Here is a 16,713-nt window from a genome sequence, read left to right on the forward strand (position 1 = left end):
AACGTTATTGAGCATATCAGTGAAGCCTTGCAACGTGCTGTTGGGAAGAGATCTCCACCCCCTCGTACTCTTACGGATTCATAGACATCTCTGTAGGTTTCATGGTGTCAGTTCCCTCCAGCACTACTTAGTCGAGTCAGGTATATTAGTTTCTTTGGCTCTTCAGTGCAAATTAGTTTTGTTCTTGATGTATTGGCAAATGTGCCAACACCTTGTAGATAGAGGAGGCCGAAATGCACGCTATCTAACGCAGACGGGCGTGAATTCTGGAACAGGATAAGCAACTCCTCGAATACTTAACTTTTATTCCTTCATGTGAATACAGCATTCTTGATGAGACATTTCATATGATAACTATCAAACTATGTAAGGCTAATGGCGCCTTGCTAGGTCGTAAAAAAATGGTACAAATGGCTCTGAGCACTATGGGACTCAACTGCTGAGGTCATTAGTCCCCTAGAACTTAGAACTAGTTAAACCTAACTAACCTAAGGACATCACAAACATCCATGCCCGAGGCAGGATTCGAACCTGCGACCGTAGCGGTCTTGCGGTTCCAGACTGCAGCGACCGCACGGCCACTTCGGCCGGCTGCTAGGTCGTAGCCATGGACTTAGCTGAAGGCTATTCTAACCATCTCTCGGCAAATGAGAGAAAGGCTTCGTCAGTGTAGTCGCTAGCAAAGTCGTCAGTACAACTGGGCGAGTGCTAGTCCGTATCTCGAGACCTGCCTTGTCGTGGCGCTCGGTCTGCGATTTCACAGTGGCGACACGCGGGTCCGACATGTACTAAATGGACCGCGGCCGATTTAAGCTACCACCAAAGCAAGTGTGGTGTCTGGCGGTGACACCACAGTTCTCATATCCGATATCTCACCACATATTTATCCCAAGAGTTGGAGAGGTGAAGGTCCCTGTAAACGACAGACAGTGTCAAACAGCACATGTTTGTCAAATTATTTGGCAGTGTCGTGTTTTGTTTGACCTGTTTGTCAAAATTGATAGAGTTTGATGTGTTTGAGAGAAATTTTGACTCACGACCAATTTGAAAAACAAGTTAAATTATTAACGCATGCATTTTTCAGACAAAAGTCAACTGCTTGCCGGACAATTATCTATAACCTTGGGATAACTAGCAACTGAACATAGACATAGAAACTTTAATACTTCGTATGTTGTACACTTATGTGGAAGTCCACTGCGCAACACAGTTAAATGTTCACTTTTTGGAAACCCTGTAATTGTCTCCCATACCGACGCAAAAGTTTTAAAATTTAGTTCTAAGGTGCCTAAATCCTTCCCCCGCAATGGTGCCCCGCAACGCCATCCTCGTGCTCGTCGACGCATTAAACAGTAAGGTGTCGGCACATATGAAAAAACAAAGGCCGGAGCTAAGAAGTTCATGAGAGCTGTAAGGTGGTTAATGATGTCACATTTGTAGCAGATTTCACGACAGTTGGACCAGTGCAACCGTGGACATGTCACACGACCGGCTAATCGTCACAGCCCTCTTTCCCACATCTCATACCATTCCTTGAAGCGCCTGTGATGGAGGCAGAACAGCGACACCCAGCGTAGAAATGCGCATAAACCACGAGGAAAGCATTCCAGACACACTGCCGCTCAGAATCCACGCCAAAAGACTCCAGGAATTTGGAATGTGTAGTAATGTCTTATGGGACCAAACTGCTGAGTCATCGGTCCCTAAGCCTACACACTACTTAATGTAATTTAAAGTAACTTACGCTATGGACAAGACACACACCGAAAGACTTCAGGTGGTGGAGTGAAGGTAGTCAATAAATCAACAGCTTTCTCTTGGGACGTTCATTAACACACATTTCACATTCAAAAACGACAGTTTGCAATGTAATGTGCAACACAATTACATTATTGACAACCTTTGACATGCTGGCAGCCCCTAGAGGCTTCATCTCTTCTCTAAGGAGATCGTGGGGGCTGCAACCCCATCGAACACCATGTGACCCCTCTGGAGTGTAGCGTGACCGCAGTTCTCATTCTGGGATACAGGTCAGAACCACTCAGGACCGTTCAAAACCATTCAACGAAATTTAAACGTGATCAGAAGCAGTAAAGGCTGTTCGTGCTTCAACAGGTCTTGACCGATTCCTAGACGCTTGTACGCAGGCTACCCCTTCGACAGCTCTCAGATACCGCATGTTTGCAAGCAGGCTCTAGAGTAGCAACATAGGGTAAGTACAGAAAGCTGGCTAAAGCCTGAAATAAGTTCTGCAAAAATTTTTACGAAGTCTCAGACGGTGTTCAGGAAAGATAGATTAGGCAGAATTGGTGGTGGAGTGTTTGTGTCTGTCAGTAGTGGTTTATTTTGTAGTGAAGTCGAAGTAGATACTCCGTGCGAATTGGTACGGGTGGAGGTTATACTTAACAGCCGAACTAAGTTAATAATTGCCTCCTCCTACCGACCCCCAGACTCCGAAGATATAGTTGTTGAACAGTTCAGAGAAAATTTGAGTCTCCTAACAAATAAATACCCCACTCATACGGTTATGGTTGGTGGGGACTTCAACCTTCCCTCGATATGTTGGCAAAAATACTTGTTCAAAACCTGTGGTAGGCAGAAAACATCTTCCGAGTTTGTCCTAAATGCTTTCTCCGAAAATTATTTCGAGCAGTTAGTCCACGAACCCACGCGAATTGTAAATGGTTGCGAAAACACACTTGCCCTCTTAGCCACAAACAATCCAGAGCTAATAGAGAGCATCATGACTGATACAGGGATTAGTGATCCCAAGGTCGTTGTAGCTAGGCTCAATACCGTTTCTTCCAAATCCACCAGAAACAAACGCAAAATAATTTTATTTAAAAAAGCGGATAAAGTGTCACTAGAAGCCTTCCTAAGAGACAATCTCCATTCCTTCGGAACTGACTATGCAAATGTAGACGAGATGTGGCTCAAATTCAAAGATATAGTAGCAACAGCAACTGAGAGATTCATACCTCATAAATTGGTAAGAGATGGAACTGATCCCCCATGGTACACAAAACAGGTCCGAATGCTGTTGCAGAGGCAGCGGAAAAAGCATGCAAAGTTCAGAAGAACGCAAAATCCCGAAGATTGGCTAAAATTTACAGACGCGCGAAATTTGGCACGGACTTCAATGCGAGATGCCTTTAATAGGTTCCACAACGAAACATTGTCTCGAAATTTGGTAGAAAATCCGAAGAAATTCTGGGCGTATGTAAAGTACACAAGCGGCAAGACGCAGTCAATACCTTCGCTGCGCAGTGCCGATGGTACTGTTACCGACGACTGTGCCGCTAAAGCGGAGTTATTGAACGCAGTTTTCCGAAATTCCTTCACCAGGGAAGACGAATGGAATATTCCAGAATTTGAAACACGCACAGCTGCTAGCTTGAGTTTCTTAAAAGTAGATACCTTAGGGGTTGCGAAGCAACTCAAATCGTTTGATACGGGCAAGTCTTCAGGTCCAGATTGTATACCGATTAGGTTCCTTTCAGATTACGCTGATGCAGTAGCTCCCTACTTAGCAATCATATACAACCGCTCGCTCACCGATAGATCTGTACCTGCAGATTGGAAAATCGCGCAGGTTGCACCAGTGTTTAAGAAGGGTAGTAGGAGTAATACATCGAACTACAGACCTGTATCATTGACGTCGGTTTGCAATAGGGTTTTGGAGCATATACTGTATTCAAACATTATGAATCACCTCGAAGGGAACGATCTATTGATACGTAATCAGCATGGTTTCAGAAAACATCGTTCTTGTGCAACGCAGCTAGCTCCTCTTTATTCGCACGAAGTAATGGCCGCTATCGACAGGGGATGTCAAGTTGATTCCGTATTTCTAGATTTCCGGAAAGCTTTTGACACCATTCCTCACAAGCGACTTCAAATCAAGCTGCGGGCCTATGGGGTATCGTCTCAGTTGTGCGACTGGATTCGTGATTTCCTGTCAGGAAGGTCGCAGTTCGTACTAATAGACGGCAAATCATCGAGTAAAACTGAAGTGATATCAGGTGTTCCCCAGGGAAGCGTCCTGCGACCTCTGCTGTTCGTGATCAATATAAATGACCTGGGTGACAATCTCAGCAGTTCTCTTAGGTTGTTCGCAGATGATGCTGTAATTTACCGTCTAGTAAGGTCATCCGAAGACCAGTATCAGTTGCAAAGCGATTTAGGAAAGATTGCTGTATGGTGTGGCAGTTGACGCTAAATAACGAAAAGTGTGAGGTGATCCACATGAGTTCCAAAATAAATCCGTTGGAATTCGATTACTCGATAAATAGTACAATTCTCAAGGCTGTCAATTCAACTAAGTACCTGGGTGTAAAAATTACGAACAACTTCAGTTGGAAAGACCATATAGATAATATTGTGGGGAAGGCGAGCCAAAGGTTGCGTTTCATTGGCAGGACACTTAGAAGATGCAACAAGTCCACTAAAGAGACAGCTTACACTACACTCGTTCGTCCTCTGTTAGAATATTGCTGCGCGGTGTGGGATCCTTACCAGGTGGGATTGACGGAGGACATCGAAAGGGTGCAAAAAAGGGCAGCTCGTTTTGTACTATCACGTAATAGGGGAGAGAGTGTGGCAGATATGATACGCGAGTTGGGATGGTAGTCATTAAAGCAAAGACGTTTTTCGTCGCGGCGAGATCTATTTACGAAATTTCAGTCACCAACTTTCTCTTCCGAATGTGAAAATATTTTGTTGAGCCCAACCTACATAGGTAGGAATGACCATCAAAATAAAATAAGAGAAATCAGAGCTCGAACAGAAAGGTGTAGGTGTTCGTTTTTCCCGCGCACTGTTCGGGAGTGGAATGGTAGGGAGATAGTATGATTGTGGTTCGATGAACCCTCTGCCAAGCACTTAAATGTGAATTGCAGAGTAATCATGTAGATGTAGATGTAGATAGCGCCGTTCAGCTGAAGGGTGTCGAAGGGGTTGCCACTCCCGCAGGTACCTAGAAATCGGTAAATAGTTGTCTGTACAGGTACATTTTTAAACTGCTCAACAAAGGTGAGCGGGTGGCATCGAGGGCATTATCGAACTGGGGGATCATAGAGTCCCTTTGCCGTCTTAGTCATGCACGTGTCAGTATCGCATCTGCCCCATCCTCACCCCACAGGAGGGTTGGAAAGCATAAACACACTTTGCTGCTTCGGATCATGTTCAGATTTTGTTGAATGGTTTTGAACGGTCCCTAATAGTTCCATCCTGTATTCCAGCGCAAAAATTGTGGTTGCAACCACTCCACAGGAGTCTGATCATGTTCGGTGGGGTTGTCCTAGCTCGATGTTCTTAGAGAAGGGTTCAACTGTCCAGAGTGTGTCAGTATTGTCAAAGCTTCTCGAGAACTTTGTCCTGTTGCTGACCGGACTGCAAGCTATCGTTTTCGATCGCGTCCCTAGGGAGGAGAGAATTTCATTGACGCCCCTTATGCTATCTTCTGAGGCCTTTTCGTGTCGATTTAGAGCGGTAGTGTGTCTGAGATGTATTTCTCGGTCACCCATAATAAAACCGTGTAATTTAAACGGACATCGCTGTTCTGATTCCATTGCAGGGTTGTGAAATGTGGGTAAGGGAGGCTGGGGTGACTTTCCCGTCGTGTGAGACGTCCACGGTGGCGAAGGGCAGAAATTGGGAGAATATGGTGCCAAGATGACATCATTAACCCAAGTTACTTACATGAGGTTTTGAGCCCTGATCTTTTTTTCGGGTGTGTGATACCTAGCTGTCTGAAGCCTCGCCGAGGGTGTGGTTGACTTCGCAGGGCGCCATGCTTTCGTCTCTTCGCAGAGGAAGGTTGTAGGCACCTTTCAGACAAATTTTTGATCTCTGCGTCTCAATTGAGGAAAATGGCGCTTTTTCAAAATAGTAACAATTTCGTTCTTTTGCGCTGTGTGCTTCGCGACACAATACAAATAGCGTCACAGCTGTTTCGCAAGTGAGGTTAAATTTGACAAAATTGGTCGGTAAGTCTGCGCGCCCGAGCATAACAACAAATTTGAGAAACGAGTTTAATCATTTATAGTGGCGCTTTAAGATCTCGGGACTGCTGCTTCCTGAGGTCTTCACCAGGTCGTCTACAGAAGCATTGGCGTCGATCTGACTGCGACAACCAGAAGCAAGACTTAATGCTGAAAACCACAGACTGTGGCTCAGTGTCCCAATTTGTTCTGGCTCCACACCATGCATGTCTTTGTCGCCTGTAGAACAGTGTCAGCAGTATGTGGTCACGACGGTTCGTGGTGACACCCTGCCTTTAACCTCTGCCTGATTTTGTGCTGCTGTCCGCCGATTCGTCAGAGCCAATCTGAAATCCTATGTTCTTCCCGTGATGTAGTTATTCTGAACCGCCTTGATTCCATCTCATCATCACTCTTTATAGAAGCGTTGCTCTACAGCCAACTAGGAAATCTCTCAATACGATGCTCCCATATCCGTCATGCGAATGATTAGATTATTCTCAAAGTCCGAAATACGGCTATAAGCTGCATGTGCACGTATTCTTGGCACGGTATGTTGCGATCTTCTCCAGGAAAAGTTGTAGCAATGTTAGACACGCCCAGCGACCGTTAGGAACCCACACCAGTCTTCATCAGCAGAAATCGCTTTTTTTCGTACTGGAAAAAAGTTCGCGTAATGAAGATGGTATTTAACTCATCATATTTTATAGTCACTGAAATACTGAGGGATAAGTTTGACAGCGTTCGGTGAGGGCTTTCATGCCGTAACACTTTTACATTTTCGTCTGCGTTTATACAAGTGCATCCCTTTATGCTTGATGTCTTCCCCGACGGCAGTGGAATTTTCTAGCAAGATAATGTCCATGTCACAACGCCAAATTCGTGCTGCAGTACTTTGAGGAGCGTGATAGTGAACTCACATTGATCGTTTGGTCACCAGATTACCCGATCTGAACCGTGTAGGACATACATGCGAAGCTATCGGGTACCACCCCCGTGCCCAGAAACCACGGGTATTTGGAACTCTGCGCCTTGTGCGTGGACATGTGGTGTCCATACCTCCGGAAACCTCGTGGAATGAATCCCAGGCTGAATCGCTGACGTGTTGCGTATCAAAGGCGGACCAACGCGCCATTAAGCATGTGGGCATAACGTTTAGCTCGTCAGTCTCTGCAAGATGTTTTAGAACTAGTACAAGATATAATTTTTTGTTGTAAGGTGCTTCTATATTCTGCAGAATAAATCAATATATTTTTGAATCCTCCTACTCAATAATCAACTGAATTAAGGCATTGTACTTGTTCTAGAGCGTTGGATTTCCAGTTAAGGTTGTGATCTTTAAATGGTCCCAAAAAGGAGTATTCTCGCTCCTGTACTTCATTGCTTGAGTACCTCTTGTACTTCATTACTTGGATAGACCTTTTTATTGGTAGTTGGGTCAATGAGGAGTACTACTCTACGTGAAAATTTGCACCTCTTGTCCGTCTAGAATGGTTTGTTTTAATTTCGCAGCTACATCACTAGTAGCGACTTCTTAAAAAATTGCCACTTTCGCTGTTGTCAGTTTTAAGGTCCTTCACTATGCAACATTGTGTACGCCGTCCCGAAATACAAAGACATAAAACTTCTGTTCCGAACTGGGACTTGATTCTGGACATTGTCGCCCTTTTTATTTATTTATTTATTTTTGAGTCATCAGTCATCTTCCGTGGCAACGTTTTCATCTCAGAGTAACACTTGCAACCTACTTCTGAATTATTTGTTGGGAGTGTTTTAATCTCAACAGCTGCCTCTAGTACAATGAAAATTATTCCCAGATTTCTTAATAGATACCCTATCATCATGTCCCTTCTTGTCAGTGTTTTCCATGTATTCCTTTCCTCGCCGGTTCTGCGGAGACCTTTCTCATTCCTTAGCTTATCAGTCCATGTAATTTTCAACATTCGTCTGTAGCAACACATCTCAGATGCTTCGATTCTCTTCCGTTTCCGTTTTCCCACAGTCCATGTTTCACTACCATACAATGCCGTGCTCTAAACGTACATTATCAGGAATGTCTTCCTCAAGTTAAGACCTGTCTGTGACATTAGTAGACTTCTCTTGGCCAGGAATGCTCTTTTTTCCATAGCTAGTCTGCTTTTGATGTCCTCCTTGCTCCGTCCGTCATTGGTTATTTTGCTGCTAGGAAGTAGAATTCCTTAACTTCATCTACTTCGTGACCGTCAATTCTGGTGTTAAGTCTCTCGCTGTTCTCATTTCTGCTACTTCTCATTACTTCCGGTTTTATTCGATTTGCTGTCAGTCCACATTCTGTATTCGTCAGACTGCTCATTCCATTCAGCATACTGTAATTAGTCTTCGCTTTTGCTGAATATAGCATTATCATCAGTGGATTTTATCATTGATATCTTTTCACCTTGAATGCTAATTCCACTCTAGAACCTCCCTTTTATTTGCGCCTGTACAGGTTGAACAGTAGGAATCGAATACTACATCTCTGTCGAACACCCTTCTTAATTAGAGCACTTCGTTCTTGCTCTTCCGGTCTTATTATTCTCGTTTGGCTCTTGCACATATTATATTTTACCCGTCTATCCCTATAGCTTACCCCTATTTTTCGTAGAATTTCAAAAACCTTGCACCATTTGAGCTCGACAGATCCTAGCAACGTGTCTTGATTTTTCTTTTGTCTTGCTCGCATTATCAACTACAACGTCAGAACTGCCTCTCCGGTGCCTTTACCTTCCCAAAATCCAAACTGATCGTTGTCAACCACATTTCCAATTTTCTTTTCCATTCTTCTGTATATTATTGTTGTCAGCATCTTGGATGCATGAGCTGTTAAACTGATTGTGCGATAATTCTTTCTGTAGAAATGGTACTATTACCTACTGAGCTATTGTCCTTTTTCGTTTTTCTTATGGCGAAAAAGTGTCAGTTCACATTTATGTGATAGTTTAGCTTTTTATCTGTTTTTATCAATTTTAGTACGGTTGCTTGGCTAACCAAACGAAAAGTTAACTTTGCTTGAAATATATTAATCCAAAACAGTTTTTTTCTTTAAGCGACAAAATTTATGCACGTATTTAGAGATCGTAAATAATTAGTTTATTAACAGTTTATAGTTATTCTGGCACACCTATGAAGAGCGTTGTTCTAATTCTCGTTTTCATGTCCAGGTTTAGATTATTCGAGATCTCCCTGAATTACTTAAGCTGAACGTTGTCACGTTAAGCCCTTGCCAGAATGACGTCTGATTCTTTGCCCTCCTAGTTGTCCGTCTAAGTTAATGATGAATCTCTTGATGATGCTGGGATGATAACTTGTGAAAAGGAAAGTGTAGATTTATATTTAATTTTCAAAAGATTCGTGTTATTTGTTACTTTAGTAGCCAGTTAAATGGTTGTCGTGTGGAATAAAGTGACCACTCTCATGTGTCTAATGGTTTCAGTGTAGGAGAAAAAAAAACGGTAATCTCAGGAAGTTTGTCACCTAGTTTCTTTGTCATTAGCTTGTTCATAGCTGGAACCGATTCCTCGGGAAAAAAGAAAGAAAGATAAAGGTTGTGTAGCTTTCTATTAGTTTTAGTTCTCCGTTTCCAGAATGAGATTTTCACTCTGCAGCGGAGTGTGCGCTGATACGAAACTCCTCTGTTTGTTACCGTCGTTCGCTTGTGTGAGTTATTTCTGGGGAATTATTTTGCAATTACTGTAACTGTAATGACTTTAACTACTGAACGGAGAAATAGTATAAAGCACGAAATTAATAGGGTTAGATTTTGAAAGTGGCAGATTAGCTGGTGGATTCGAGTTAATGAACCGTTTTCCCGTCGTCATTCCACTCCACATTGCTTATTATCGTGATCGCAGTAATCTGAGTACTCGTGCTGGTCCGAGTGCCGACTTTTACATTTTGATGGTCAAAAAGCACGCGTGTTCATACTTCATGGGATACACTATGTGATCAAAAGTATCCGGACACCTGGCTGAAAATGACTTAAGTCCATTTACTAGCAATTGCGAAATCTACCTACGGTCAATCAAGATAGCTGACGCATGCATGATTCTTTCCGCATTTCTTTGTTTCCTCTTTTATTAGCATTATTCAGCAATCACTGTGTGACTTTAGCGAACTTAGTTGTTTTCCCAAGTATTGTGTTGCCTCCAACGTACACTATGTGATCAGAAGAATCCGGAAACGTGGCTGAAAATGACTTAAAAGTTCGTGGCGCTCTCCATCGGTAATACTGGAATTCAATACGGTTTTGGCCTACCCTTAACCTTGATGACAGCTTCCACTCTCGCAGGCATACGTTCAATCAGGTGCTGGAAGGTTTCTTGGGGAATGGCAGCCCATTCTTCACGGAGTGATGCACTGAGGAGAGGTATCGATGTCGGTCGGTGAGGCCTGGTACGAAGTCAGCGTTCAAAAACATCCCAAAGGTTTTCTGTAGGAATCAGCTCAGTACTCTGTGCAGGCCAGTCCATTACAGAGATGTTATTGTCGTGTAACCACTCCGCCACAGGCCGTGCATTATGAATAGGTGTTCGATCGTGTTGAAAGATGCAATCGCGATCCCCAAATTGCTCTTCAAAAGTGGGAAGCAAGAAGGTACTTAAAACATCTATGTAGGTCTGTGCTGTGATAGTGCCACGTAAAACAACAAGGGGTGCAAGCCCCCTCCATGAAAAATACTATCACACCATAACACCACCGCCTGCGAATTTTACTGTTGGCACTACACACGCTGGCAGATGACGTTCACCGGGCATTCGACATGCCAACCATCGGATCGCCACATTATGTACCGTGGTTCGTCACTACACTCAACGTTTTTCCACTGTATGTGTGGCTTATGAGCAGCCGCTCGGCCATGAAATCCAAGTTTTGTCACCTCCCGCCTAACTGTCATAGTACTTGCAGTGGATCCTGATGCAGTTTGGAATTCCTGTGTGATGGTCTGGATAAATGTCTGCCTATTACACATTACGACCCTCTTCAGCTGTCGGTGGTCTCTGTCAGTCGAGTTCGGCCTGTATGCTTTTGTGCTGTACGTGTCCCTTCACGTTTCCACTTCATTATCACATCGGAAACAGTGGACTTAGGGATGTTTAGGAGTGTGGAAATCTCGCGTACAGACGTATGACACAAGTGACGCCCAATCACCTGACCACGTTCGAAGTCCGTGACTTCCGCGGAGGACCCCATTCTGCTCGCTCACGATGTTTAATGACTACTGAGGTCGCTATATGGAGTGCCTGGCAGTAGGTGGCATCACGATGCACCTAATATGAAACATGTATGTTTTTGGGGATGTCCGGATACTTCTGATCACATAGTGTATATGTAGACAAATAAATAGCGCGCTTATGATCGAATTGCGAGCCTTTGGAATATCGTCTCAGCCTACGCTACTGGGTTCGCTGTTCCACGTCGAAAAGGTGGCACATTATTTAGAAATTGACGGAAGTCATCGTGTGAAATCGAAGTAATGTCTGATGTTCCTGTTAGATTTTTTGTGGTGATGCCGTCGTCTACCGTCTAGCGAAGTCAACAGTGGATTTAAAAAGATATTAATTAATTTTACAGGAGGTATGTGAACGATTAGATAAGTGGGAAATAGCCCTGAATAATAAAAAGTATGTATTGAATTTCTGTAATATGATAAATGACACTTAACATTTAGAGGTTCTTCTTCAACTTAATATCTGGGGTTTTCTGTTAAGAAGGACATGAATTGAAACGATCCTATTGAAACTGCTGTAGCGGATGCGAAGCAAAGCCTGTGTTTTATTGACACAATGCTTAGAAAAAGCGGTAAATCCGCTAAGAATCTGTTAACGCTACGGTCGTCTGTCCTCTTAGAAAGCATTTCTGTGCAATGTTTGATCCGCAACAGATAGATTTGACAAAATATTTCGAGAACGTTCGAAGCTGCTTGTTTTTTGTGATTGCGAAATAGTGGACAATGTCGCGGATGCAATGAACGTGTTGGAATAGTATTAATTACAAACAAAAGCTTTTCTCGCCACGAAATTACAGTTAAAAACTTTCTCACCGGAATACCAAAAAAATTTGTTGCTTGCCACTTACATGGTGAGGAGTGAATGACCGTCGCGATAAAGTAACAGAAATTAGAGCTTTCACAGAAAGATGTAGGTGTTCATTTTTGTCTCACACTGTTCGAGAGTGGGAGGGCAGATATAGTGTCTGGAAGTGATTTTTTACAACCTCAGCCAAGCAAGTAAGTGTGCTAGAATGAAACCTCCTCTCTGAAGCGGAGTGTGTGGTGTTTTGAAACTTCCTAGGAAATTATACCTATGTGCTGGATCGAGACTTGAGCCTGGTACCTTTGCCTTTCGCAGCCAATGCTCTTACCGAAAGAGTCTGCCAGGGGTGACTCAAGACACACGCTGACAGCTTTACTTCTCCTAGTAGCTCTCTCCTTTCTTCCGAACTTCACAGACTGTATGGCTAAATCGGTTCTACTGAATGTCTTATATTTCAGAAGTGCTAGTCCCACAAGGTAGCCAGGAGAATGTCTGTAAATCTACATCTACATCAGTCTCTGCTAATAACATTTCAGTGCTGGCAGAGGGTTCATCAAACCAACTTCACAATAATTCTGTAGTATTCCAGTCTCGTACAGCGTGCGGAAAAACGAACTCCTATATCTTTCCATGCGAGCTCTAATTTCCCTTATTTTAATATGATGATCGTTTCTCCCTATGTAGGTCGGCGTTCGGAGGAGAAAGTTGGTGATTGAAATATCTGGTAAGGATTCCACACCGCGCAGCAGTATTTTAAAAGAGGACGAACAGGCGTAGTGTGGGCAGTCTCTTTAGTAGATCTGTTACATTTTCTAAGTGTCCTGCCAGTAAAACGCAGTCTTTGGTTTGCCTTTCCCACAACACTTTCTGTGTGTTCCTTCCAGTTTAAGTTGTTCGTAATTGTAATCCCTGGTCTCGGCGGAGGTTCGAGTCCGCCCCTGGGCATGGGTGTGTGTGTTTGTCCTTAGGATAATTTAGGTTAAGTAGTGTGTAAGCTTAGGGACTGATGACCTTAGCAGTTAAGTCCCATATGATTTCACACACATTTGAACATTTTTGTAATCCCTAGGTATTTAGTTGAATTTATGGGCTTTAGATTTGACTGATTTATCGTGTAACCGAAGTTTAACGGATGACTTCACATTTTTTGTTATTTTGTACCCTACAGATATCTTTTGTAAATCTTTTTGCAATTTGTTTTGATCTTCTGATGACTTTACTAGTCGATGAATCAGCAGCAGCATCTGCAAACAACCTAAGATGGCTGCTCAGATTGTCTGTTTATATAGATAAGGAACAGCAAAAGGCCTGTAAAACGACTTTGGGGAATGCAAGAAATCACTTCTGTTTTACTCGATGACTTTCCGTCAATTACTACGAATTGTGACCTCTCGGGCAGGAAATCACGAATCCACTCACATAACTGAGACAATATTCCATAAGCATGCAATTTCACTACAAGCCACTTGTCTGGTTCAGTGTCAAAAGTCTTATGAAAATCTGTAAATACAGAAGCAATTTGAATTCCCTTGTCAATAGTACTCAACACTTCGTGTGTGTAAAGCGCTAGTTGTGTTTCACAAGAATAATGTTTTCTAAATTCGTGTTGCCTGTGTGTCAGTTGACCGTTCTCTTTGAAGTAATTCATATTGTTCGAACACAAATAAGTTCCAAAATCCTGCTGCATATCGACATTTATGATATGGGCTTGTAATTTTGTGGATTACTTCTAATACCTTTCTTGAATATTAGTGTGACCTGTACAGCTTTCCAGTCTTTGCGTACGGATCTTTCGTCGAGCGAACGGTTGTAGATGATTGTTAAGTATCAGCAGAGCTATTGTATCAGCGTACTCTGAAAGGAAACAACCTGGTATGCAGTCTGGACCGGAAGAATTGCTTTTGTTAAGTGATTTAAGTTGCTTCACTACTCCGAGGATATCTACCCTTCCTGAGAAGGGAAGGCTGAAGAAGTGAAGCTGCGAGGGCTGATCGTCGTCTGTGCCTGGATAGCTCAGCTGGGAAGGGCATTGCCCGCGAATGGTTAGGTTGGAAATCGAACTTCGGTTCGGGATGCCGTTTTAATCCGCTTATAAGTTTTACATAAGTGTGAATTGCAGAGCAATCATGTTGATGTAGACGATGAAAAGACAACTTTGACAACGGCAACGGGCTCTCGTATGTTCGTCAATGAGGAAAAAGCCACACTTTTTGAATGAATGATTTATTTCAGCGCAACTAGTTTAGGGTCTATGCCCATCATCGGACGACAATGAGAATGTGGTCCTATAATAGAATAACTATGATTTTGTGCTTTACAGGCGCTTTTACATTATATGTATATCTCTGTGGCTCAGTGATATAGTGTCAGAATGCGGATCTAGAGATCTCAAGTTTCGATCCACAGTTGGTTGTATGATTTCTATACATCACTTAACACTTCTTTTATCTCTGGCAGTGTTTTTTGTTGTGAAACAGTACATGGATGGGTAAGTCATTTCAGAGGTCGGAGAAAGGCAAGGACATACCACCGCCAACAGGACCGTGCTCAGTAAAGCAGTCTGGTGTTCAAATCAAGCTTCGGGGTGATGACAGATTTACCTTTGCAACGTGTATAACTTTTACTTGAAAATTTTTGTTTTATACATTAGAATGTATAGGTCTGCTTTCATTGATGATGTATACTAAATCGTAACCTAGTGTAAAGACGAGATGGTAGACAAATGACGATGGGCGTAGGTGCAAAACTAGTCATGGTGAAATAAATAATCGTTAAAGAAAGTGTGGCTGGCTCCAGTTATTTCTTTAGGAAAACAGTACCCGCCTGGATAGCCGCGCGCATTAGCACGTCGCTCGCGGTCTCGTGGAGGCTCACTGGCTCCGGATCGCATGCGGCCAGTTGATTAACGACGAGAGCTGGTGTACCGGCCAGCCGCGATGTGGTTTTCAGGCGTCTACCCACATCCGATTAGGTGAATAAAGGGCTGATATCCTTGTCCCATCTCAGTTGCACAATTCGCCAACATTCAGAAACGTTCTCACACTTATTGTACGTAGGATACCCTGGGCGCAGATAGTTTGGATACACAGAGTCTGCCCCGGTGCGGAAAGGGTGGGGGAGGGGGCGGGGGAGGCGACAGAAAGAGCATCCGGCCACTCTCGGCTACTAATAATGCCAGATAGAGATTGAAAAGCTGTGTCCATGAAAATAGAGCCATGAAAAAGAAGATGTACGAAAACAGTCGCGGTGCTCTCAAACCATCGTGGATAAAATGAAAGTCATTAGTTTGTTGGAGGTGTGGAATGGCGTGCCGGTTGGAACGTACAGGTGTGTCCAGCAGCCTGTGAGAAGACCAGCTGATGGAAGGTCTGGTGTGGGAGGATGCATCGGGGCGCGAAACGAGCGGTCACCCAGTGTGCCTGGCTGGGCAGGGCCGTTCCGCGAACGCTAAAACCAGACGGGCTTCCCAGAAGTGGCGTGCGCCTAGCTTAGCCGGCACCCACCTGCTCTCCTGCCCTGCCTCCCGCACTCCACGACCAAAGTTAGCGATTCAAGAACTCGTAAATATCGCTTGTACGCTCCAGAGCTATTATTCCAATTCGTAAACGCCGCCGAGGTGGAAGTTCAGCGGTTAAAACACCGAACCCTGGAAAGCGGAATGTCAGGATTTTTCATTTCACAGGGCTACAATCGATTTCCAGCTTAAACAGACTGCGCTCAGCATCTGACTACATCATCTGTAGAAGTACGCTAAATCCTAACTTTCCTTTTCCATTTTATTTATTGTCACAATTTTAACAGCTGTTACATATGCTCTTATAGCAGAGATTTTAAACAAATTAAAGTAATAATTATGAATTACAAGAATAACTGAGTGAAATGGGCGAAATTCCTACTGCTTCAAGTGAAGAAGAATGAGAAGAAGAAGATAGAACATGTGGGTATTAGGTGGATATACTTCTGTGGGAAATGGGAAGATGAGTGAAGAAGGGAATAGACGGCGCCACGAACGCAGCTCACGTAGTGAATATCTCGGAAAGTCACTTCGCTTGATGTAAGTAATACTTCACCTCCGACTTTGACGTCTGTCGTTGCTTGGTATCACCTTTGCTATGACCCTCGAGACAAAAGGAGACCGCTGCGCTTTCGGCACATTCCACACGTTGGTCTGCAGCTCGGCGTCTGTGTCAAACCTCTGTCATAGGCAGTGGCTGGTGTGAGCGAAGAGATAAAAATCAGAGGGGACCAAGACTGTATGATGGGTGATCAAACACTTCCGATCCAAAACGCTGCACGAGCGTCATTGTTGCACCTGCAGTGTGCGGCCGACCATTGTCATGAAGAAAGAAATGCATGACAGTTCACACTCGGCAGAAGACTCCTGTTGTTTTAAGTATCTTTACGTGCTCACTGTGCGCTCAGAACTGAAAAGTGGTACGAGACGCGATTGACGGACATACCAGAGACACTGCACAACGCATTTGCGCAAAGATTCATCCGATTTTCACTGTGAGTTTAATTTCACGAATAACCGGAGGTTGAAAAAAAATGTAAGCCTGATGCATACTATAAAATGTATTTCTTGCTGTGTTTTATGTATAAGCATTACGCGCCCAAGTATCAGAGCTGACGGACATGATCTACATGTAGCATTATCTAGATATTTGATAAGAAATTGGGAG

The 16,713-nt window shown here is 43.5% G+C and overlaps 1 protein-coding gene across 6 annotated transcripts in view; it reads left to right on the forward strand.

The window, feature by feature from the left end:
• Positions 1 to 16,713, forward strand: part of LOC124619301 (LIM domain-binding protein 2) — an 800,176-nt gene that overhangs the window by 231,991 nt on the left and 551,472 nt on the right. The gene's annotated exons all lie outside the window — the stretch shown is intronic.

The sequence above is a fragment of the Schistocerca americana genome, chromosome 6, assembly GCF_021461395.2.
Source record: "Schistocerca americana isolate TAMUIC-IGC-003095 chromosome 6, iqSchAmer2.1, whole genome shotgun sequence".
In the NCBI taxonomy this organism is placed as follows: Eukaryota; Metazoa; Arthropoda; class Insecta; order Orthoptera; family Acrididae; genus Schistocerca; species Schistocerca americana.